Source organism: Schistocerca cancellata, chromosome 3 (genome assembly GCF_023864275.1).
Source record: "Schistocerca cancellata isolate TAMUIC-IGC-003103 chromosome 3, iqSchCanc2.1, whole genome shotgun sequence".
NCBI lineage: Eukaryota > Metazoa > Arthropoda > Insecta > Orthoptera > Acrididae > Schistocerca > Schistocerca cancellata.
In genome coordinates, this window is record NC_064628.1 from 45,408,574 (window position 1) to 45,431,441 (window position 22,868).

General features: G+C 43.5%; 1 protein-coding gene and 2 long non-coding RNA genes across 3 annotated transcripts in view; 2 read left to right on the forward strand and 1 right to left on the reverse strand.

The window, feature by feature from the left end:
- Window positions 1-2,285, reverse strand: part of LOC126176919 (uncharacterized) — a 79,937-nt gene extending 77,652 nt beyond the window's left edge. The window contains exon 1 of the long non-coding RNA XR_007535705.1: window positions 1,649-2,285. This is a non-coding gene — a long non-coding RNA (uncharacterized LOC126176919). The remainder of the gene's footprint in view (window positions 1-1,648) is intronic.
- LOC126176897 (uncharacterized) overlaps window positions 1-22,868 on the forward strand; it is a 173,231-nt gene that overhangs the window by 119,680 nt on the left and 30,683 nt on the right. The gene's annotated exons all lie outside the window — the stretch shown is intronic.
- LOC126176907 (uncharacterized) lies at window positions 1,045-2,782 on the forward strand. The gene is made up of 2 exons (XR_007535694.1): window positions 1,045-1,120; window positions 2,508-2,782. It is a non-coding gene; the product is annotated as an uncharacterized LOC126176907 (long non-coding RNA).

A 22,868-nucleotide genomic window follows, 5' to 3' on the forward strand; every position in this document is an offset into this window, starting at 1 on the left:
CCAAATTGTGTGAAAACGTAATCACATGTCAGTTCTAGTATAATGTTATATCCTAGCCAGTAATGCCAACCGAGCCCGCTGCCAAAAGGGTGGCAGCATCAAAGTCAGGACGCCATCCGCATAAGCAGCGCCAGCGATACAGGAAATCGCCGCAAGTCTGCGCGCACCACCGCTGGCTTCTGGCTTCTTAAACGCTGGAGTCGCGAGCGCTAGGACAGTTCTGTATTCGCCGCTCAGTTGTATACTCGCCACCGATTTGTGTACTTGCTAGTCAGTTGTGTGTTCATCGCAGCAGAGTTGTTGTTTGTCGTCAGCCGACGCTGACCTAGCCGCTCCGACTCGAACTAGACAGATTTCTGTAGACACGGAGTTCACTACTGTGTTTCTGTATCTTCGTTAATAAAGATAAGTACCGACTTTTATTTAATCAGAGTGTTTGGTTTTCATCTTTCTGTTCACTGTTCCAGCGGACCGGTCGGCCCGCTATTAAAAGTGTGGCGGTGACTTCGTAAGCCGTTTCTACAGCGAAGTGTTTGTCGCTACGAACGCCGTCACAAAATATAATATATTTATCCAATGAATACCCGTTTATCATCTGCATTTTTTCTTGGTGTAGCAAGTTTAATGGCCAGTAGTGTATATACATGGGTCTACAGCTTATGCATTACTGTTCTATGAGCCTTCTTAAAAGTGGTAATGACCTGTAGTTTTGTCGAATCGCTTGAAACAATTTATTGATCAAGGGACGTAGGATAAGATACTGGTAGGAAGAGATTAAGTTGTTTTGCACTATCTAAATGGAATCGAGCAAGTGGAAAGACTGCACTAACAGTGAGTAACATACAAACTGAATTGGCTTCAGTCTTCAAAGAATAAAGGGCCGAAGTGACACGCTGACCGCCACGTAACTGCAGTGAGCTCTGTATTCCCATGTGGGTGACTAGTTTTAGCAGCTTGGCCTGAAGTCAAGGACACAGCAAGCGGTCGAGTCGCTGAGCCCGGTTATGCAGCGGGCGTTGTCGTCGGTCGAGGTCGGCCGTGTCCAGTATAAATACAGGGCCAGGCCAGCTGATCGGCATCAGTTCGCAGCTCCAACAGCCGCTACATCATGAAGGCTTTCGTGAGTACAACCGCCACTGGGTTAATTCGGCTCAGCTCCAGATACACGATCGTTACCGTTTTCCCTGAGAAACTATGGCTACATTAGCTACCTTCAACAAGATGCACTTTTTTGTTGATGGCTCAAATAAGTACAAACCGCCCTCTTTCTTATAATACTACTCTTTCTTCTATATTCTACAACTGGTAACAAATATTTTTGCCCAATAGTTGCAGAAATTTTGAGTCAGATCTCTCTTTCTTTATCCTGGTCGTTGCAGAATATAGCTGGTAAATGGCTTAAGGGAGGGAATACAAAATAGTATCTGTGAAGAAGTACGTCCTTGATACCCAGACGTCTGACTTAAAGAGCATAACTACGAGAACAGAAAGTGTCTGAAATTTTACGATCTTAGATTTTGTGTCTGATCACGTCTGTTTCAAATTCGACAAACGCAGAAGAACTGTGGTTAAAGCTCAGAGAAATAATCAACCATTGTCTAGACAATAGACATACCCAGTACCACAATAGAGAGTGGCAAAGACCCACCTTGGTGTACCATATACGGAGAATCTTGTATAAACTAAGGCTATTACTCTCTGACAACGAAAAAGATGTAGAAAACTTAACGGTAGTACATGAAACTACGACAAGGACTGTATCTGAAGCCTGCAGTATCTTTCATTGTAGGATCTGTGTGAAAAATTAGAAACTCAACAGACGGATGCTGTCTCTCTTACACTATTCTAGCATTGAGATTGACGATGACAGACATACAGCTAAAATATTTAATTTCATATTTAACTATTCACATATGAATGTACCATTTCACCAGGGTTTCACTGTCACACACATTCACAAATAAGAGATAATAAAGTATGTATAGCCCACCTGGCTAGCCACGCGGTCTAACGCGCTGGCGTGCTGATCCCCGGCACGAATCCACCCAGAGGATTAGTGTCGAGGTACGGTGTGCCGGCCAGCCTGTGGATGGTTTTTAAGGCTGTTTTACATCTATCTCGGCGAATGCGTGTTGGTTCCCCTTATTCCGCCTCAGTTACACTATGTCAGCGATTGCTTCACAAACACTGTCTCCACGTACGCATACACCATAATTACTCTACCACAAAAACATTTGTAGTTAGACTCGTCTGGTATGAGACGTTCCCAGTTCCCAGATGAGGGGGGGGGGGTCCACTGGGAGCCGAATGGCACAATAACCCTAGGCTCGGTGTGGGGTGGCGGTGGGGGGGGGGGGGGTGGACTCATGTGGCCTGTTGTGGGGTTGTGAAACACTGAGGGCTACAGCAGGATGAAGCCTTTCCATCATTTCTAGGTCCCTGGTTTAATACATAATACACAAAGTGTGTATCATGGAATTATTTTGTTGTTGTTGTTCAATTTGCAGGTCTGCTCTTTCCTCGTGGTCCTGCTGGTGGCGGCCGTGTTCGCCCAGGAGAAGGCCAAGGAGACCCTGAAGGGCGCCGAGGCCTACTACGCCTACGCCGCCCCCTACGCCTACAGCGCCTTCGGCTACCCCGCCGTCAGCGCCTACTCCGCCTTCCCCTATGCTGCCGCTGGCTACCCCTACTACTACCGCTGAACACGGACTTTATAATGGGGAAGTCATCGATGTAATAAACGCCTTTACAATAAATAAAATTTGTATATAGCAAAAGTAAATTATATCTGTTTGCTTACATCAGCCATACACCCTTACCACAAAAAAGTCCAACAGTCTAGTATGACTGTAACAGACAGAAGGAACAGAAATGCGTACATAGAAAGTCTGATAAAGAAGAAGGTTATAGGTAGCATAAGTCTAAAGCAACTGTATATGAACTAGAAATGCAGAAAATTAAATCCTCTTCTACAATAATACCACACATTGGGAAACCTGTGCTTGGCCCTGCAAATGTAGCCGCTATGATCGTTGCAGTAGGGATTGCCTTCGCTGTGTAACAGCAGTTGAGGTAAATTGTAATTTTTTTAGTTATATTTCAGTATAATGCTGATATAACTTACCATCTCTTTGTTTATGTTTTTCTGTAATTTTTATACATCGTTGATTCCAGACTCAAATCTTAATCTACAAACGACGAGTATCTGTTGATGCAGAAGGTGGTGTATATTTTGGTTAGCAGAGAGATATGCAAACGAGAAGTTTTTATTGAAGAAAACACTACAGTGAAGAGAAGAATTCAGTTAGAGAAATCCTCTCGTATCATTTAGTGTTCAATTCCACGTTACAAAGACGTGTGGGGGTACTTTTAAATCACATAGTGTGTATTAGCATGTAGGTTCTGAATAATAGTTGGCAATAAACATTCTTTATTAATAATTGACTTACCTTATTGTTGCAACTCAGCAGCAATCACAAATCTGCTTATTTGCCACTGCTAGTTGCAGAAGAAGTCTTTGAAACCCAAGGTTCAAAACATGGTTCAAATGGCTCTAAGCACTATGGGACTTAACATCTGAGGTCATCAGTCCCCTAGACTTAGAACTGAGTAAACCTAACTAACCTAAGGACATCAGACACATCCATGCCCGAGGCAGGATTCGAACCTGCGATCGTAGCAGCCGCGTGGTTCCGGACTGAAGCGTCTAGAACCGCTCGGCCACAGCGGCCGGCCAAACCCAAGGTTACACTTACACAAAATATCTACATTAATTGTGTCACACATTCTTATGTTTAATCTGTAATGGAACAGTTTCCTTAAGTTAAAATAAATTCACGTCGATGCTACAGAATGTTTCATAGTGTTCTGACGATTTCATATCAAACACATTATCTAAATGCGAAAAGTAGTTGAACATTTTCGCAAGGTACTGTAAGTAGGCTGTTTAGGTTTTTATGTTGATAACGTCACGTAGCGCTCTGTATGAAAATCACTGGCTCTGCAGTGTTCAGTCTGTGGCTGGTTGGCATTGTTGGAATATTTGCTATTGTAGTGTTGGGCAGTTGGATGTGAACTAGAGATGGGCAAACTGAAATACGTAACTGTTTCGAAACAAATGAAACAGTACAATGTAATGTTTCGATACGCTGTTTCGAAACAGTGAAACAGTTTGTGTTTTGTAATCTAATAAACCTACACATTTTATCATCTTGAATGTCTACTCTATAAGTATGTCCATATAAACACAAATGAGGTGCGAGAGCGCTAATCATATCGCAGAAAGCATGAAACTATTGTAAGTAGGCTGTTTATGTTTTCTTTATGTAAGTAGGCTGTTTAGGTTCTTATATTGGTAACGCCGCCGCCACGTAGCGCTCTCTGTATGAAAATCACTGGCTGTGCTGTGTGCAGTCTGTGGCTAGTTTGCATTGTTGTCTGCCATTGTAGAGGGGCAGCTGGATGTTAACAGCGCATAGCGTTGCGCAGTTAGAGGTGAGCCGCCAGCAGTGGTGGATGTGAGGAGAGAGATGGCGGAGTTTTGAAATTACATATATTATGACTTGTGATGATATTAAGGTAAATACATTGTTTGTTCTCTATTAATATCTTTCATTTGCTAACTATCCCTATCAGTAGTTAGTGCCTTCAGTAGTTTGAATCTTTTATTTAGCTGGCAGTAGTGGCGCTCGCTGTATTGCAGTAGTTCGAGTAACGAAGATTTTTGTGAGGTAAGTTATTTGTGAAAGGTATAGTTTGATGTTACTCAGGGCCATTCTTTTGTAGGGATTTTTGATAGTCAGATTGCGTTGCGCTAAAATTATTGTGTGTCAGGTTAAGCACAGTCTTGTATAAATTGCTTAAAGGGGACGTTTCATATGTCGACCCTTAGCCTAGGATACCTCACTGGAATCTTCTGATTTTTTCTTGTAGTTTGTGTATTTAGTGTAGCTTTTGTTTATTGCTAGCGCGTAATTGTAGAGAGAATCTCCTTTGTAGTTGCAGTCTTTCATTGTTGTACTGTAAAACAGTTGTGGCATGCATGTAGATTTGCACCAAGTATTTCGCAGCTGCGCTTGTAATTAACTACATATTATTTTCAGTGCTATGTTAATGTGTTCTCTTATTTTTGCTATTCAAATTGTGCTTTTCTGTGTTATCGTGTGAAATATTGTGACAATAATGGCGTGTGAAAAACGTAACACTCGGCTCCAAAGTAAACTGAGAAATGACAGTGAAGACGAAAGCAGTGTGTTGGTCCCACCATGTAATGAATTAACTAATATTCAAAGTAGTAATTTGGTAACTGTGCATAGGGAAATGGAGCGGGCGTCAAACAATGGCGTAGGCAGTGAAACAGGTAGTGAACAGGGAAGCATTATCGATCGATCGGTCGGCAACAGCTCGCCTCAGGAATCCGAAATGATAGGACACAATTTTGCAAATACTGTAGATTCAGGTTTTGCGTCCTCACCGTTTTCTCAAATGAGTCAAGACACATTTTCCGCTTGTCAAAATGTGAATGTTGCCGGTGCAAATTCACTGCCGAAAAGCACTGAGGAACATGTTTCAGACACCAGTGCATTGTTATTACAGTTAATGCAACAAATGGGGCAAAGGCTACAAAAGTTAGACACAACGCTTGAACAAAATCAGAAACAAATGGGACAAAATCTTCAAAAGTTAGACACAATGGAACAAAATCTTCAGAAGTTAGACACAATGGAACAAAATCAGAGACAAACACAGCAAAAGCTGCAAAAGTTAGACACAATGGAACAAAATCTTCGGAAGTTAGACACCACACTTGAACAAACACGTGAAGATTTAACTACTGAGTTACATAACATTGAATAGAAATGTCAAAAAGTCTGTAATGACGTAAAAACACAAATTTGTGAGCATTTTCAGCCTATTTTTTCGCGGCATGAAAATGCATTACAGAATCACGAAGCAGCCATAAAAGAACTGCAAACTATTGTTCATGAAAATCATGAGACCTTGCAAGCTAAAATGGACTCAGTTGCATCTACCGATTCGGTTACGCAACTTGCAAAAACTCAGGAAAACTTAAAGGACACAGTAGATACTCTGAAAATTGGTTCAGAAAGACACATGGAGGAAATTAGTTCATTATCAGAGAAAGTAGTTGAACTTTCGGATCAGCTAAATAATTTATCTGCGAAGGTAGATGATAATCTGAATGACACAAAACCGGTAGTCTTTAATGACACAGAAGAGTGCGAACAAATTAGGAAACTGAAACAAAATATGAATCAAATTAATACGCAACACCAAAGAGAAATCCGGGAAGTACAAGATTAGCTGACTCACCAATACCAAAATCTCTACCAGGACTACAGTGGGCCTGTCCACTATTTCTACAAGGACTACAGTGGGTCTACACCTTTGCTGACTCACCAATACCATTATTTCTACAAGGACTGCAGTGGGTCTGCACCTCTGGTGGCCCACCAATACCATACTCTCTACCAGCACTACAGTGGGTCTGCTCTGTGATGACCTACCTACCAATATTCATCAACTTCGACTGACTCTGCGGTGGGTTTGCTCTGTTGTGGCCCATTACCTGTCAGTATGTCAAGAGTCAGCACTGTCTTTCAGTTGGAAGGACAGCACTACTTCTTCAAGACTGCATGGAAATCCACTACTTCTGTGTGCAATTTCTTTCACTAATGAGAAACTGTAATTACTATTATGATGAATGATCAGGACTATCTTTATGGACTGTGAGAAAATTTTAGCTTTTGACCAACATTGTATCAATAAGTGTGTGCATTTTATATCTTTGTTACTGTAATTGTGAAATATTTTTTTCAAATCTGTATTGGCCAGTGCCCAACACCATTTGTAAAAATTTTTTGTGGGGAGCATGGGGGCTATGTAAGTAGGCTGTTTATGTTTTCTTTATGTAAGTAGGCTGTTTAGGTCCTTATGTTGGTAACGCCGCCGCCACGTAGCGCTCTCTGTATGAAAATCACTGGCTGTGCTGTGTGCAGTCTGTGGCTAGTTTGCATTGTTGTCTGCCATTGTAGAGGGGCAGCTGGATGTTAACAGCGCATAGCGTTGCGCAGTTAGAGGTGAGCCGCCAGCAGTGGTGGATGTGAGGAGAGAGATGGCGGAGTTTTGAAATTACATATATTATGACTTGTGATGATATTAAGGTAAATACATTGTTTGTTCTCTATTAATATCTTTCATTTGCTAACTATCCCTATCAGTAGTTAGTGCCTTCAGTAGTTTGAATCTTTTATTTAGCTGGCAGTAGTGGCGCTCGCTGTATTGCAGTAGTTCGAGTAACGAAGATTTTTGTGAGGTAAGTTATTTGTGAAAGGTATAGTTTGATGTTACTCAGGGCCATTCTTTTGTAGGGATTTTTGATAGTCAGATTGCGTTGCGCTAAAATTATTGTGTGTCAGGTTAAGCACAGTCTTGTATAAATTGCTTAAAGGGGACGTTTCACTATCACTTAGGCGCTTGGCAGTTTCGTATTTCCTGCAGCAAATGCGCTGCTTTCGTGTTGTGTGACTTCCATACTTTTCAATTGGCTAAGGACAGCCATAGCTGAAGACAGAAGAACCACCATGAACGGAACTGGAGGTGGGAGCAAACTGCAGAAACAACGGATATGCTACTGGGATTCCCATATTCTGTTAGTATGGGTAATATACCCATCCTGCTAATTTCCATTCAAACAAAGGGAATCATTGTGGATAATAGGCACAGTGACTATAGACTCACAAATAACGCCAAATAATTCGAATAAATAACAAAATATAACAGAAAAAATTTTGTCTTTCAAGGTGTTTCGAACCGTTACTATAAATTCACCGTGCTTCCCAGCCCTTCCCGTTCACCATTACAGTATCAGTGATACGTCAAACAGATTGCTTGCAATTATACCTACATCAAATTTATGTATATGTCTAATAACTGTCACTCTACGCCTTTTTTTATTCAAAATGTTGTAGGCATACTTGCGTTTCTTAATATGATTACTGTACATGAACAGAGAAGCGCATGTTATAAAAAAGTGTAATTTAACTAAATGATTTTCACATATTTATTATTTTGAATGCGAATAGTATGCGATGTTTTATTGTTTGGTTAGTGTTTATAAGGCAGATGTTACGCCATTTCGCAACAGGACAGTCAGCTAGAAACGAAGCTTTATTTTCGGATATCTTAAGCTTCATGCTATTGCTTGTCAAAAAGATTTCGACACTATTGAAAGTGTTTCATGAAGTGGTATGTTGTGTTTCAGTACCTGTGCCGAGCCCGAATCTCGTCCGACCCAGAGCGGAATGAAACATCACTGTTTCGATACAATTAGTCCGTTCCAAGCGCAGGTGGACTGAAACAGCCTTATTTTGAAACAACGATACAGTTTCTGTGTCTGGCTCGAAATAGAATCTGGCCCGGTTGTCCGAGACAGGGGCGGAATGAAACAGCACTGTTTCGAAACAGTGAACCACAGCCGTTCCCAAACACTGAAACAGTTCCACGTATCGATACACTGTATCGAAACATAGAAACAGTGGCCAAGTCTAATGTGAACAGTGCGTAGCGTTGGACAGTTGGAGGTGAGCCGCCAGTTGTGGTGGATGTGGAGAGAGATGCCAGAGTTTTGAGAGGTTACTATAAGCGAACGATCTGGACGTGTGTCCACCAGAAAAAGTAAATTTGTAAAGATGGATGTCATGAATTGATAGATATATATATGATGACTTTTGAACATTATTAAGGTAAATACATTGTTTATTCTCTATCAAAATCTTTCATTTGCTAACTATCCCTATCAGTAGTTAGTGCCTTCAAATTCAAATGGCTCTGAGCACTATGGGACTTAACATCTATGGTCATCAGTCCCCTAGAACTTAGAACTACTTAAACCTAACTAACCTAAGGACATCACACAACACCCAGCCATCACGAGGCAGAGAAAATCCCTGACCCCGCCGGGAATCGAACCCGGGAACCCGAGCGTGGGAAGTGAGATCGCTACCTCACGACCACGAGATGCGGGCGTTAGTGCCTTCAGTAGTTAGAATCTGTTATTTAGCTGGCAGTATTGGCGCTCGCTGTACTGCAGTAGTTCGAGTAACGAAGATTTTTGTGAGGTAAGCGATGAATGAAAGGTATAGGTTATTGTTCGTCAGGGCCATTCTTTTGTAGATATTATTGAAAGTCAGACTGCGTTGCGCTAAAAATATTTTGTGACAGTTTAGTGTTGACCAGAATAAGTAAAGAGAGAAATGTCTGAGTACGTTCAGTTTTGCTCAGCTGTTTGAAAATCAAATAACGTAAGAGGTTTATCAGCACAGTAATTCATAAAATTTTCTAAGGGGACGTTTCAGTACGTACAATATTTATTCGAGTTTACGTATTACCACGTCGTAAAAATGACGATTATTCGCGGCTACACAATACTTCAGGCGTTTCACCCAGTTTTTGAAAACATCTTATGTAACTGCTGGGGGAATTCTGGAAATTTCATGATGAAATCGATCTTTTGACGGTTGAAAGCTTCTTGGCCTGTCGCAGTATTCTCTCGCCTTCAAATAACCCCATAGGTAACGGTCTGGCACGGTTAATCAGGCAAGGGTTACTACCGCACTTCACGGAGAACTTACAAGGTTTTGTTGGATGTGTTGCATGTTGAGCCGTCTGTCTGGAACCAAATTTTCCTAACGAACGACTAGGGCTTGGCTGTAAACTGCTACGTGCACGTGTGATGTTCTCGGCAGTTCTAGCGGTTTTCTAAGGGTCGGTTGACTGGCAGTTGCATGGAAGTTCTTTACCCAGTTCAATATGCTCCACGAGCAGAATTGGATATTGCAGCTAAATCTTAAAATACTTACGAATGGCTCGTTACATGCGCGCGACGGTTTCGTCGGCCGGCCGCGGTGGTCTAGCGGTTCTAGGCGCTCAGTCCGGAACCGCGCGACTGCTACGGTCGCAGGTTCGAATCCTGCCTCGGGCATGGATGTATGTGATGTCCTTAGGTTAGTTAGGTTTAAGTAGTTCTAAGTTTTAGGGGACTGATGACCACAGATGTTGAGTCCCATAGTGCTCAGAACCATTTCAACAGTTTCGTCGTAGCGAAAACAGTACACCACAGCTAAGGGATGATGTTGCTTCGAACCTTGTGAGATAATTGCTGGTTTGCCCATGGGATGAAACTTGACACACGCCATCGTCGCCGTATCTTGTTTCTAGCGCGCGTTATCCAAATCTGAAATCGTCAAAACATTGTTAGGCACCATGAACATAAAAATTTAGCGAATAGGTTAAAAATTATTAATTTCATTTAATAATATTCCGAGTTAGCTACCAAGCAGCTGAGTCAAAATTTGGAGAAATATTACTCAAACAGCTTGAATAGATAAATGTTCTCAAAAATATCTGTGTAGCGAAATTCACTTCAATATATTTTATTACGGGTGGGCACAAATTGCGTCTATCAGCTTCTAATGATAACAGAATCATGGTGAATGTAAGTACTAATTTTGATACAATTGTGAAATACAAATACATGAATTCGTTGTTACTACAGAGTGGAACAAATATGGTCAGACATAACTACACCTTGGAAATAACTTCCTCCAAATGACTCCCGTTTGCTGGATGCACTCGTGAAGGCATCGCTGGATGGCTTCCGTAAAAGTCGTTCACATTCCTGCGAAACTGCGCTTATTTCAAATCGAATGGTAGTCAACAATTGTGGCTCTGAGCACTATGGGACTTAACATCTGAGGTCATCTGTCCCCTAGAACTTAGAACTACTTAAACCTAACTAACCTAAGGACATCACACACATCCATGCCCGAGGTAGAATTCGAACCTGCGACCGTAGCGGTCGCGCCGTTCCAGACTGAAGCGCCTAGAACAGCTCGGCCACCCTGGCCGGCAGTCAACAATTGTCTGCAACTTATTGTCAAAGACTCTTTCCTTCAGGCAATGCCAAGGGAAGTAACTCAGAGCAGTCAATCTGAGGAATATGATGGCTATGTCAAATCGCCAAGGTAAGATATCAAACAGTGTGGAAAAATGTGCCAGAGTATAACCATGCTGTGGTGTGCAGTGTGAATTGTTGCGCCATCCTGCTGAAAGTAAATCTTATTTAGCACTCCTCCTGCCTGCAATTCCGGAATGAGGGAATTAACTTTTGCTACACGCCCGCCAGTGTGATAATGTCGTGAAATAAATATGTAGACATGAAGAATCAGAACTCTGACCATTTAACCCAGCCACCCCTAAAATTGTGGATATAACATTTATATAGTTTATTCTTAAATGTTATCCCTTCCCACCCTCACCTACATATTAGCCCTTCACGTCCTCGTCCTATCGCTAAGTTCAAAATGGCTCTGAGCACTATGGGACTTAACATCTACGGTCATCAGTCCCCGAGAACTTAGAACTACTTAAACCTAACCAACCTAAGGACATCACACAACACCCAGTCGTCACGAGGCACAGAAAATCCCTGACCCCGCCGGGAATCGAACCCGGGAACGCTGCGAGAACGCTACCGCACGACCACGAGCTGCGGACTGCTATCGCTAGGGGTGTCAGCTATACAGTAATCATTTTACAAGATACTATATCATATATGTACCAAGTTTTGTTGAATTTTACCCTTTGTTTCAGAGTTATGGTTACACGTTACCTCGTTCCCACCCTAATCAGACAAATAGGGATTGTCTTACAGCTACTTAGAAATATGTGGGCCAAATATGATTGAAATTACTTCAGGCTCTCCAGAGTTATGCTGGGTTATACACAAAAGTATTCATACCTATACAGACACAAATTAACTTGATAATCGGTTTCAGTTGATCATACAACCAAACCATCTACTGATCATGTTTTTTTTTCTGTAACTGGGATCTAAAGCATTACGCTGCGTTAACTACACATAGGCGTCTGAGTTTTTCAGACACTGAAACATCTCGAAAATAACACTTTGGATCCAAAAAAATTTAAAGTTATAATTTATTCGTCTCAGAGAGGGACATCAATGATACAAAATTCAATCCCCCACCACGCCTCAGGTGCGGGGGGCAGAAGGCGTGCGATATTGAAATCTTAAATGGAAACCTTTAATTTTTATTGCAGATTCGTATTCTACGGAAAAAAATGTGTACGTTTTGTCTGCCACATTTATTTTCGTTACGCAGCAGATGGCGCTGTAATCGAAAAAATGAAAATTGGTAGAACATTGTATGTTTCTAAAGGCTATCCAATGACACTTGAATTAACAACCACGTACACGGTGCGAGGGTAGGACAGGAAATTATTTCGTATCTTTTAATAGGACTGCACTCACTGCCTGTTATGATAAGTCGTAGTTCCTTACGCGGCCACAGTGGTGTGTCCAGCAGTCCCCTTCTCGTTTTGTCGGAGGAATACAGTGTTGAAAATGGGGTTTTCCATTAGAAGTTTTGAAATAATTGCCTCTCTGGCCTCGCAGTGTGGAGGTGGGGCTTTAATTCAAATGTCATTGGATAGCATTTTAAAACATACGATTTTTCACCCATTTCCAGTTTTCCGATTGCTGCGTCATTTATAGCAAACGACAAAATGTTTCTGACAAAACTTATGCAGGGACGGATTTCTGACGGTAAATGGAGGAACAAATGTCCTACGAACATGTGTCTGGAAATGCATCGTTGCCGCTGTACACGGCGCTGACGAATGACACTTCCTCTGACCATGTGCCATTTGTTCCTTGTGTGTTGTAGGCGACAGGGATAGCAGCGTTTGTCATGCACGATACATATAACCGTACCTTGACTTACACCAGGCTGGCGCACCAGTTGCCAGGAGCTCGTACTAGGGTTCATCTCGATATCCTGTATCATTCTGTCTTCCAGATCTGAAGTACGTACAGCCCGGCTCCTCTACAACTACATCTACGTGGTTACTCCACAATTCACACTTAAGTACCTGGCAGAGGGTTCATCGAACCATTTTCATACTACTTGTCTACCATTTCACTCTCGAATGGCGCGTGGGAAAAAGGAACACCTAAATCTTTCCGTTCGAACTCTGATTTCTCTTATTTTTTTATGATGATCATTTCTCCCTACGTAGGTGGGTGTCAACAAAATATTTTCGCATTCGGAAGAGAAAGTTGGTGATTGAAATTTCATAAATACACTCCTGGAAATTGAAATAAGAACACCGTGAATTCATTGTCCCAGGAAGGGGAAACTTTATTGACACATTCCTGGGGTCAGATACATCACATGATCACACTGACAGAACCACAGGCACATAGACACAGGCAACAGAGCATGCACAATGTCGGCACTAGTATAGTGTATATCCACCTTTCGCAGCAATGCAGGCTGCTATTCTCCCATGGAGACGATCGTAGAGATGCTGGATGTAGTCCTGTGGAACGGCTTGCCATGCCATTTCCACCTGGCGCCTCAGTGGGACCAGCGTTCGTGCTGGACGTGCAGACCGCGTGAGACGACGTTTCATCCAGTCCCAAACATGCTCAATGGGGGACAGATCCGGAGATCTTGAAGGCCAGGGTAGTTGACTTACACCTTCTAGAGCACGTTGGGTGGCACGGGATACATGCGGACGTGCATTGTCCTGTTGGAACAGCAAGTTCCCTTGCCGGTCTAGGAATGGTAGAACGATGGGTTCGATGACGGTTTGGATGTACCGTGCACTATTCAGTGTCCCCTCGACGATCACCAGTGGTGTACGGCCAGTGTAGGAGATCGCTCCCCACACCATGATGCCGGGTGTTGGCCCTGTGTGCCTCGGTCGTATGCAGTCCTGATTGTGGCGCTCACCTGCACGGCGCCAAACACGCATACGACCATCACTGGCACCAAGGCAGAAGCGACTCTCATCGCTGAAGACGACACGTCTCCATTCGTCCCTCCATTCACGCCTGTCGCGACGCCACTGGAGGCGGGCTGCACGATGTTGGGGCGTGAGCGGAAGACGGCCTAACGGTGTGCGGGGCCGTAGCCCAGCTTCATGGAGACGGTTGCGAATGGTCCTCTCCGATACCCAGGGGCAACAGTGTCCCTAATTTGCTGGGAAGTGGCGGTGCGGTCCCCTACGGCACTGCGTAGGATCCTACGGTCTTGGCGTGCATCCATGCGTCGCAGCGGTCCGGTCCCAGGTCGACGGGCACGTGCACCTTCCGCCGACCACTGGCGACAACATCGATGTACTGTGGAGACCTCACGCCCCACGTGTTGAGCAATTCGGCGGTACGTCCACCCGGCCTCCCGCATGCCCACTATACGCCCTCGCTCAAAGTCCGTCAACTGCACATACGGTTCACGTCCACGCTGTCGCGGCATGCTACCAGTGTTAAAGACTGCGATGGAGCTCCGTATGCCACGGCAAACTGGCTGACACTGACGGCGGCGGTGCACAAATGCTGCGCAGCTAGCGCCATTCGACGGCCAACACCGCGGTTCCTGGTGTGTCCGCTGTGCCGTGCGTGTGATCATTGCTTGTACAGCCCTCTCGCAGTGTCCGGAGCAAGTATGGTGGGTCTGACACACCGGTGTCAATGTGTTCTTTTTTCCATTTCCAGGAGTGTAGATCCCTTCGCAAAGAAAACCGCCTTTGTTTCAGTGACTGCCACCCCATCTCGCGTATCGTATCAGTGACACTCTCACCCCTATTGCGCGATAACACAAAACGAGCTGCCCTTCTTTGCACTTTTTCGATGTCCTCCGTCAATCCTACCTGGTAAGGATCCCACATCGCGCAGCAGTATTCCAGCATAGGACGGACAAGGGTAATGTAGGCTGTCTCTTTAGTGGGTTTGTCGCATCTTCTAAGTGTTCTGCCAACAAAGCGCAGTCTTTGTTTCACCTTCCCCACAATATTATCTATGTGGACTTTCCAATTTAAGTTGCTCGTAACTGTAATTCCTAGGCATTTATTCGAATTGACAGCCCTTAGATTTGTACGATTTATCGTATACCCAAAATTTATCGGATTTCTTTTACTGCCCATGTGGATGACCTCGCACTTTTCTTTGTTTAGTGCCAATTGCCACTTTTGGCACCGTACAGAAATCATTTTGTAATTGGAATTGATTGTCTGATGATTTTACTAGATGGTAAATTACAGCATCATCTGCAAACAAACTAAGGGGGCTGCTCAGATTATCACCTATATCAGTTATGTAAGTCAAGAACAGCAGAGGGCCTATGACACTACCTTGCGGAACGACAGATATCACTTCTGTTCTACTCGATGATTTACCATATATCATTACTATCATTAAACGTTCGTTTGTCTGAAAGGATCCATGACAGACGCCCAGAAGGTGTTCGAAATGTTATGTGATGTGGTTGGTGTCTGTGAGGATACTTGTTGTGGTATAGCGTTGCTGCCTCTTGGCCGTTTCCATCTGCTTGGAAGTACACAAACACCATCTAGGCTTGTTCCCGACATGAATACTGGAACACTCTGTTGCTTACAGTATGCTAAGTCAATCACTCAGCCTGCAACATGCGGGAAACACTTGGCAAATGTTCAGAGCAACTGTCATTCGCAGTGCCATCTACTGCAGCAACAATGCATGTCCCGACACCTGTTCATAGGACCTTTTCCCTCCATTTCCAGTCAGGAAACTGCCCCTGCAGTTTGTCGGTTTTATTAATGTGCTCCCTACATATTATATGAGGATGCTTGATTTTGGTGAGTCCCCTGTAACCTCACCATCAGGGTAACTAATTTCGGCGTGTTCTCCCGTGCAACAGCCGTAACTCTCGCGGTGATAACTGCACCATCTATGACGAATGGAGAAAACTGTTTCAGATAATCCCTAGGTATTTCTTGCCGTAGCATCCGAATCTGCAGTTAAAATGGAGTTTCCATTTGAAAATAAAAAGATGCGCCCTCCCCCCCACCCATGGGAATGGGCTGATCAGTTTTAGCACATACAGATGTCCCCCTTGAAAATATTAAATTTTCATTTGGAACATTTTTTACCTGTGATGCATATTCTTCCAGATATTTAATTGATCCAAATTAAAGCAAATACTCTGAATACAGGTAAAGCACCAAAAACTTGCTCCGCAAATATTTTTCCAACAGAGTGTAACGTCTCCGCTCTCGCGTACGTTAACTCTTTAAAGCCTGTACTATGGTAAGTTGACGGGCTTCACCTTATAAGAAAGGATTTTAGTAAATATGTTGACCGCGTGTACCTGAATGGAGGCAAAATCAGACTGACACCCACTCAGTAACAACAATGATACGTCAAGCAAGTCTAAAGTGCAACTACACGTTAGGATGGGCAAGAAACATACACAGCAGATACTACCAATTGTTAATAATACGGTCGCCAGCCTAATTAGGCATTAAGTGAGTTTTTTCCTTGTACAAGTGGATGTACGTACAAGCATAACAACCCGTAGTAATACTGCATTATATGGTAAATTTTAGAACCAGAAAAATCTACTGAACTAATATTTTCACTTTCTGTACTAATTTAGACAAGCTATAAATACACAACATTACACTATAATGATTACTACAAACTGCGTTTTGTCTATTGATCCGACTGAAATCAGGCATAGGTTATCCTAGAAACAGCACTTTTGAAACACACATACAACGTCAATTTTAAGAAGGGTAAAACACTGATAAATTTAGGTTTTATATTGACTTTAACTTTGCTGGTCAAAGCAGTTCAGCACACTTCAGGATTCAAATGAATAGAAAAGAAAGAAAGAAGAAGGGGGGGGGGACCCTGAAACTGTTATGATCACTGTAGTGAAAGTTTGATCATTGAGAGCCTTAAGCATTCTAGATTTCCAATATATGATTTACCACTCTTTTTGTCTTATTTCCTGCTCATTTAACTACTGTTATTTTTGTCTCAATTTAAATAAACTTCATTACTAAACCAATTTCAATATTATCTCCCAACTTGGTCAGACCTATATTATTCGTCCAGGATTTCATTAACAACAAAGTTCTTTAAACATCATCCTAACATAGATAGATCTGCAGGTAATTATTATTAACATAAACTTTAAATCTTCATCTTGGGACACTCGGATTGCACAACATGTGGAAAGGACCCTGTCTATGTTAGTTGTGAGGATAATTAATTGATAGGACAGTTCAGGTAAAATTTAAGTTATTATTGAACAGTATGTAGCAAAAGTGACACTGGTCCACACGAATACAGTACTGAAAGTTTCAACCTGTTCGTATCGATGAGGCGGTCGGCAGGCGGCGAGATGGCGAGGCACAAAGCACGCGTGTAATTATAGCAATGGCTCATGAAATATCGGCACTTTACTTCTTCATGGCGTCGCAATGCTTTTCCAATTAGTGCCTATGGAATATTGCCATGCTGTATAGGCGTCGGAAACAGCGCATCCGAGGCTCAACGAAACCACTTTTTCCAGGAGAGCCCCCTCGATCCAGCACGTGTTTCTCAGATCGACGGCCAAGTCCGACTACGACTACTGAGCCCGTTGTGCCGTACCGCGCCCGTGTTCATTTTCCCGCGCTCGCCTACCTCCACCTTTTCCTGCTCCCCTACAGACAGGGTATTCACCAAAGGTTTTATATTCCACATATTCTAATACATTGCCTACGTATGGACCAGGCGTACAAATACAACTTTCACATCTTACAATAGTTTCAACATTAGGTACACTTCCCTTCGATTACAACATTACTTGAAATTTGACATAAATATTACAATTTACATCGAAATTTGTTTATAGCTTTTTCAACATAATGTCATGAAACAAAAAAGAAATGAAACCAGAATATCGATTACGCTAATTTATCGAAATTCAGAAGACAAAAATTTATTACATATACAGTAGGATAGCGTTAGTGTTGTTACAAGAGTATTTCTTGTTATTTCTTAGACTTTCCCGGCGATTTTGTGACAGCTCGTTGAATCGGGTGTACTGCCGGTGGTCTGTGTTTTTCTAACACAATATTTCGACGTCGTACCTCGGCGTCTTCATCAGGTATTTCTTACCTCTTCCCATGTGGAAGATAATTCACACATGATCAGTTTACTTCGTGTGGGAGCATAAATATAGGTTTTTGTGGATTTTAACAGTATTGGATGGTCTGCTTCAAACACTAATTCATAAGCGATGTCCACATTATTAATGAATTCATTTAATGCAGATTTTGCACCATCGAAAGCCTGTGTAATGAGTTTAAGGGCATCACTGACACTAATGTTAGATACAACTGCTCCACCAACGACGACTGCAGTGTTAGACTTTGCAATGACTTACTTTTATCTGCTGATGCGTTGTGCAGAGGTGAGACGAGACAGCGTCGCTGCTGAAGGTGGCTTCAGTCCGGAACCGCGCGACTGCTACGGTCGCAGGTTCGAATCCTGCCCCGGGCATGGATGTGTGTGATGTCCTTAGGTTAGTTAGGTTTAAGTAGTTCTAAGTTCTACGGGACTGATGACCTCAGATGTTACGTCCCATAGTGCTCAGAGCCATCTGAACCATCTGCTGAAAGTGGAGTGCTGTGTTGAGGTGAAATGAACTGAGGTGAGCCTAGTCGAGCTGAGCTGAGCAGGGTGTAACCGCGTGATGCCCACACCCCTCCGCTGCTGGGTCGCGCAATCCCTGCGTGTCTTACCCTGGCAATCTGCCCTGGACCAGACCCGCAGCTCAGTCTCGTTGTCGTTCGGTTGTTGCTGCAACCGCCACGTTGTCGTGAAGTTGTGTACACAGGGCTGCCACGGTTACCTCTTCCTTCGTCAGGCGTCGATATCCGGTCGTCTGCGTTTTCTGCTGCTCTTCGCGCTACGTTTGTTCTCACTGGAGTACAAGTGCTGCTTCTCATATGAGTCACGAAGCCATCTGTCTAGTCATGACGTCGGTCTGAGTGAGTGTGAAGACCGTTAAGGAAATACCCCGTGCCTCGCACCAGAAAATGTTTAGCTACGTCGTGTCCTAACACAGGATAAATGGAAGACAGGGAGTTTGATGTCAATCAGCAAGTTCTGAGCGGACAGACTAACTACTACACTGGAGACAAATTCTAAACATCAGAAAAAGCAAAGAAGGAAATTGGTTCCACAATAGAAGTCGGAGTCTGAATCCACGGAGGCGAAAGCTACCAGGAGCCGCGAACACTAGCAGCAGGTTAAACACAGACTTGACAGCAGCACTCCAAGTGAGGAAAACAGGCCTATCGGAGCTTACCAATGCTGGCCACGAGCGACATGGAGTTGGCGACCCAACGACCTGACTGAGAACTTCTCCCTGATAACAAAATCATGGATTTTAAATAACTGTGGCGGCGCAATATTTCTCCCTTCCTGTAGTCGACCCACCGGCATTTAGCAAGCATTGGCCAATCTGACAAGTCCCTCTCTACCTCCAGGGTACCTCCAACCTGCCACATTTAGGTTCCTCCCCATATCCCACTCGGTAGGTTGGAATGCTTCTGCACTTTACATGAAAAAACTCCAAATTTGGTAGCAACAGCGTTCAGCTCAAATTTGAAACTCACTTCCACTCATATTAAGGCCAGAAGTAACAATGTTTTATGTCACTTAGCCCCCATCCTCAGTCCTTTTGTGAGAGGGGTCTGCTGTAGTAGCACTTTCTTCTTCTTCTTCTTCTTCTTCTTCTTCTTCTTCTTTGACTACTGCCTTTATCCTGCGTGGTGCACAGGGTCGGCAGGGTTAAGTATGGATTTGGCACGGTTAATTTTAAGAGGTGGCCGGATGCCCTTCCTGCCACCTCCCCATATCTCTCGGGATGGAATTAGTGTACCCCAGCTGAGCTGCATCTAATGTAAATCATGAAATAGTGCGAATATGTTTCAAATGTCTGCGAGGCGTGTAACTGAGGCGGGACGTGGGGACCAGCCCAGTATTCACTAAGTGTGATGTGGAAAACCACCTAAAAACCACATCCACGCTGGCCAGCACACCGGTTCTCATCGCTAATCTACCGGGCAGATTCGATATGAGGCCGGCGCGCCTACCCAAGTACAGGAAGCACCGCATTAGCGCTCTCGTCTAACCTGGCAGGTGCTGTAGTAGCACTGTAACCTGTTTAAAACTCCTGACTTTGCAACTCTCAGCAGCAAATATCAGTCTTGCTGCCTCTGCTAAGACGCGCCTTTTCGTGGCCATCTTTTATAGTGACACCTTACAACAGCGTGTAGGTGGTGGACGGAGTTACCAGTTAATTCTCTGAAGTGAAACTTCTGCCCCTGGACAGCTGCCCAGAGCGTCTGAAATTTGTAGGGCACCATTGGTACTATTTAGCTCCGGTAACCAAAACGCTGCCGCTTTTTCCTGCTCTCTGCACTGTGTCTCTCAATTCCTATCTTGGAGTACCTTTGATGGCTCTCCACAGCCTTAAGCGTAGAAACGTACAGGACTTCATGTCATCAATTTATGACAGCCATCATACGATCAAAATCAACATCATCTTTCCAGCTGTGCTAATTTCTTTTGGCAGTGTATATGTATTTATCTACAGGGGGAATCACCTAAAACTTACTTATAAAGTGTATTTTTTGTGGAAACATACACTTTTTAAATGGAACACAGTCTACTGCTATTAAAAAACTAAAAATTAGGTAAATTAGAAAGTCAGTGGTGTTCGATGCTCGATTCAAGTGCAAGTCGCTTGCGAAATATCCTGTTGTGAAAAGTTGCCCCACCGACACTTCTTTGTTCATGAGACCCAGAAAATATTAGATACAGGCTCCCAGGTAGATGCTATTTTTCTTGACTTGCGGAAGGCGTTCGATACAGTTCCGCACTGTCGCCTGATAAACAAAGTAAGAGCCTACGGAATATCAGACCAGCTGTGTGGCTGGATTGAAGAGTTTTTAGCAAACAGAACACAGCATGTTGTTATCAACGGAGAGACGACTACAGACGTTAAAGTAACCTCTGGCGTGCCACAGGGGAGTGTTATGGGACCATTGCTTTTCACAATATATATAAATGACCTAGTTGATAGTGTCGGAAGTTCCATGCGGCTTTTCGCGGATGATGCTGTAGTATACAGAGAAGTTGCAGCATTAGTAAATTGTAGCGAAATGCAGGAAGATCTGCAGCGGATAGGCACTTGGTGCAGGGAGTGGCAACTGACCCTTAACATAGACAAATGTAATGTATTGCGAATACATAGAAAGAAGGATCCTTTATTGTATGATTATATGATAGCGGAACAAACACTGGTAGCAGTTACTTCTGTAAAATATCTGGGAGTATGCATGCGGAACGATTTGAAGTGGAATGATCATACAAAATTAATCGTTGGTAATGTGGGTGCTAGGTTGAGATTCATTGGGAGAGTCCTTAGAAAATGTAGTCCATCAACAAAGGAGCTGGCTTACTAAACACTCGTTCGACCTATACTTGAGTATTGCTCATCAGTGTGGGATCCGTACCAGATCGGGTTGACGGAGGAGATACAGAAAATTCAAAGAAGAGCGGCGCGTTTCGTCACAGGGTTATTTGGTAACCGTGATAGCGTTACGGAGATGTTTAACAAACTCAAGTGGCAGACTCTGCAAGAGAGGTGCTCTGCATCGCGGTGTAGCTTGCTCGCCAGGTTTCGAGAGGGTGCGTTTCTGGATGAGGTATCGAATATACTGCTTCCCCTACTTATACCTCCCGAGGAGATCACGAATGTAAAATTAGAGAGATTAGAGCGCACACAGAGGCCTTCAGACAGTCGTTCTTCCCGCGAACCATACGCGACTGGAACAGGAAAGGGAGGTAATAACAGTGGCACGTAAAGTGCCCTCCGCCACACACCGTTGGGTGGCTTGCGGAGTATAAATGTAGATGTAGAACCTGCGTCGTTGCTAGGTACGACGTTGTTATGTTTGCTTACAGTGTGCTTATGTGTTTCTTGAGTGCATTTCGACTTGCTGATTAGTTGGTGTGTATCAGTCCAAGCAGTAGGTCGTGAGCGGATGAAGGGATTTAGCTATGGAGAAAAAGCCGACATGCTAATGGTGTGTGGAGTGTATAGGAAGCATGCAATTCGTTCTTATATGGCGTACGTGGCAAAAAATCCCAATAGACGTGAACCAACTCGGCAATTATTTATCAAGCTCTTCAAACAGTTACGTGAAATTGGTATTGTGACACCTAGACAAAGTAACAGAAGTAAAAAAGTGACGACCGAAGAGGGGAAATTAATGTTTTTGACGCTGTTGCAATTGATCCACACGTTAGCTTCCAGGCAATCGCACGAAAAAGTGGCGTGAATCAGACAAGCGTTCTATGCATTCTCCATCGACATAGGTTGTATCCCTATGGTATCTGTCTCCTCAAGTGCTGCGTGGAAACGATTATGAGAATCGTGAAAGCTTCTGCACATGGGCTTTAAGACAGGATAATCCATATGAAGCGTATGCCCTTTCAGTTATGAAGTTATGTTTACCTATCATGGCCAGGTAAACCACCGAAACATGCACTGTTCTGTTGACAACCCTCGTTGGCATCGTCTGGCGGAACGTTAGCGTTCATGGGGTATAGTGAACCATCATCTCATTAACTGGTAACTCCGCCCACCGCCTAGTCGCTGTCGTAAGGTGTCACTGTAGAAGATGGCCACGAAAAGGCGAGTCTTAGACGAGGCAGGAAGCTTGATGTTTGCTCCTGAGAACTGCAACGTCATAGATTAGAGTGTTGCTATACAGCAGTCCCCACTCCCAAAAGGACTGCGGTGGGGCTAAGTGACGTAAAACACTGTTGCTGCTGGCCATAATAAGAGTCGCAGTGACGTTTAGCTTTGAACTGAACGCTGTTGCAAATTTGAATTTTGGTAATGAAAGAATTGTCCTTATCTACCCTGTGGGACAAG